Source organism: Megalobrama amblycephala, linkage group LG13 (genome assembly GCF_018812025.1).
Source record: "Megalobrama amblycephala isolate DHTTF-2021 linkage group LG13, ASM1881202v1, whole genome shotgun sequence".
Classification (NCBI taxonomy): Eukaryota; Metazoa; Chordata; class Actinopteri; order Cypriniformes; family Xenocyprididae; genus Megalobrama; species Megalobrama amblycephala.
The window spans coordinates 9,947,830-9,951,340 of record NC_063056.1 but is presented as its reverse complement, the minus strand read 5'-3'; positions in this window follow the sequence as shown (position 1 = coordinate 9,951,340).

Here is a 3,511-nt window from a genome sequence, read left to right as displayed (position 1 = left end):
TATTATACTCAAAAATTCTTCATACAGTGGACTACCAGTAAAATTGATAAAAAATTTGGAACCAAATATTATTCAGACACTTTGTCCAGACCATGTTTTGCTTAAGTGTTATCTGACATAATTAAGATTAATATTTTCTGACACAGTTCAACTCTGAGATCTTGTCATATTTTATTACCATTTTTTTTTAAACTATAGTGAATAAACTGTAGTGAATAAATTAATGAAATGTTTAAGGTGTCTGGATAAATTTTGGTTTGACTGTATATCTATAGCTTAAAAAGTATGGAGTATGACTGTGCTCACTATAAGGTTCTTATGGTTCACATACATAACAGGCAAGCATCACTAATTCACTATTGCTCATTTGACATAAGTATTAACCCTATAAACTGTAGTCTAATATATTTGATACGCAAATCTCTAAAGGCCTCTAAATGATCAACATGATCAAAACTTTGCTAAAAAACCTGTTGCACAAAATCTACTACATGCTTTCTGTTGTCTGATTGACAGTTTATACATTTTTAGCAAGTAAAAGTAATTTTTAGCATTTTTGCTATGAAATAAAGTAAATTAAGAATAATATTGTTAGTAATATTTCCATATGAACACTTACTGGACTGAAGCAGCTTAGGTTTACTTGATTATTCATACATCATGTTTTAGGAAATGTCAGTATAAAATATGATCCATCAGGATTTTAAGGAATGTTTATTTGTTAATCCCTCAATCATCATTGCATTGCATTGCATTATAGGTTTTACAACTTGATAATAAAACTAAGCAATCAAATATCATCTTACTAAGAGTGAAAACTAATATTCATATGATTTTATGAAAGTATTTGCTATAATAATTACATTGCAGAAATTATCTTTCTTTTTGGTCATATAAATATCTGAATCTGAATCTATAAGCAAACCTTTTTTTAGAGTCATAAAAAAAGGTTCAATAAACTTTTTAAGAAAAAAATAAATAAATACAGTTAGGTCCATATATATTTGGACACAGGCACAATTTTCATACTTTTGGCTCCGTATTACGGTGGCCCAGTAGTGCACAACACAACGAAATTAAAAAAGCAAACATAAGTTCACAACACAACGGAAACAAGCCACAACACAACGAAATAAAGCCACAACACAACGGAATAAGCCACAACACAACGGAATTAAACCACAACACAACGGAATAAGCCACAACACAACGGAATCAAGCCACAACACAACGGAATCAAGCCACAACACAACGGAAATGCTCCCGACCACTAGGGGGCTCTCAGAGCTCGGTAAAGTTAGTTTTCCTTGCCACTGTTCTATAGAGTCGGCAGTAATATCAATACCACGATTAGTTTAAACAGTATGTAACCACTGCATATCGACATGAAATATTAATTCAATATCACCTACGTGCAAAATAGCTTCATATTTAGGCCTATACTTGTGAATGATTTGACGCGCTACCACGGCGCATGATGAAGGGAACGTCTGCCAATCCCACTAAGTGGTTAAAACGTATAATTTGTGTTCATTAAAATTACTTTTAACATTTAAAAACAGACATATTCAAATTCCAAAGCTTGTCAGTATTACCAACAGGAACTAACAACCTTTGGAATTTGAACATGTCTGTTTTTAAATGTTAAAAGTAATTTTAATGAATACAAATTATACGTTTTAACCACTTGGTGGAACTGGCAGACGTTCCCTTCATCATGATTCGTGGTATCGCGTCAAATCATTCACAAGTATAAATATGAAGCTATTGTGAACGTAGTTGATTTTTAATTAATATACCATGTCGATATACAATGCTTACATACTTAAAACTAATCATGGTATTGATATCTTTGTAAAACTGTCGACTTTATAGAACAGTGGCAAGGAATAGTAATATTACCTAGCTCTGAGAGCCCCCAAGTGGTCGGGAGCATTTCCGTTGTGTTGTGGCTTGATTCCGTTGTGTTGTGGCTTGATTCCGTTGTGTTGTGGCTTATTCCGTTGTGTTGTGGTTTAATTCCGTTGTGTTGTGGCTTATTCCGTTGTGTTGTGGCTTTATTTCGTTGTGTTGTGGCTTGTTTCCGTTGTGTTGTGAACTTATGTTTGCTTTTTTAATTTCGTTGTGTTGTGCACTACTGGGCCACCGTACTGTATGCCACCAGAATAAAATGAAAATCAAAAAACCAAAATGCATTTGAAGGGCAGACTTTCAGCTTTAATTCAAAGGGTTGAAAAAAAATATCAAGTTAAAGGTTCAGGAACTGCAATCATTTTTATGAACAGTCCCCCCATTTTCAGGGGCTCAAATGTAATTGGACAAATGAATATAATCTTAAATAAAATGTTCATTTTTAATATTTTGTTGAAAATCCTTTGCAGGCAATGACTGCCTGAAGTCTGGAGCCCATGGACATCACCAGAGACTGGGTTTCCTCCTTTCTGATGCTTTGCCAGGCCTTAACTGCAGCTGTCTTCAGTTGTTGTTTGTTTGCGGGTCTTTCTGCCTTTAGTTTTGCCTTCAGCAAGTGAAATGCATGTTCAATTGGGTTGAGATCAGGTGATTGACTCGGCCATTGCAGAATATTCCATTTCTTTTCCTTAAAAAACTCCTGGGTTGCTTTTGCAGTGTGTTTTGGATCATTGTCCATCTGTACTGTGAAATGCCGTCCAATCAACTTTGCTGCATTTGGCTTAATCTGGGCAGACAGTATATCTCTATACACTTTAGAATTCATCCGGCTGCTTCTGTCTTCTGTCACGTCATCAATAAACACCAGTGACCCAGTGCCACTGGAAGCCATGCATACCCATGCCATTACACTGCCTCCACCATGTTTTACAGATGACGTTGTATGCTTTGGATCATGAGCTGTTCCAAGCCTTCTCCATACTTTTCATACTTGTCATTCTGGTACAGGTTGATCATAGTTTCATCTGTCCAAAGAATGCTTTTCCAGAACTGGTCAGGCTTTTTTAGATGTTTTTTGGCAAAGTCTAATCTGGCCTTTCTATTCTTGAGGCTTATGAATGGTTTGCACCTTGTGGTGAACCCTCTGTATTTGCTCTCGTGAAGTCTTCTCTTGATTGTAGACTTCGACAATGACACGCCTACCTCCTGGAGAGTGTCCTTCACTTGGCTGGATGTTGTGAATGGGTTTTTCTTTACCATGGAGAGGATCCTGAGATCATCTACTACTGTTGTCTTCCGTGGACAGCCAGGCCTTTTTATGTTGCTGAGCTCACCATTGCATTCTTTTTTTCTCAGAATGTACCAAACTGTGGATCTGGCCACTCCTAATGTTCCTGCTATCTCTCTGATGGATTTGTTTTGTTTTTGAAGCCTAATGATGGCCTGCTTGACTTGCATGGAGAGCTCTTTTGAACGCATGATGTAGATTCACAGCAACAGATTCCAAATGCAAATACCACACTTAGAATCAACTCCAGACCTTTAACCTGCTTAATTGATGAAGAAATAATGAAGGAATAGCCTACACCTGTCCATGAAA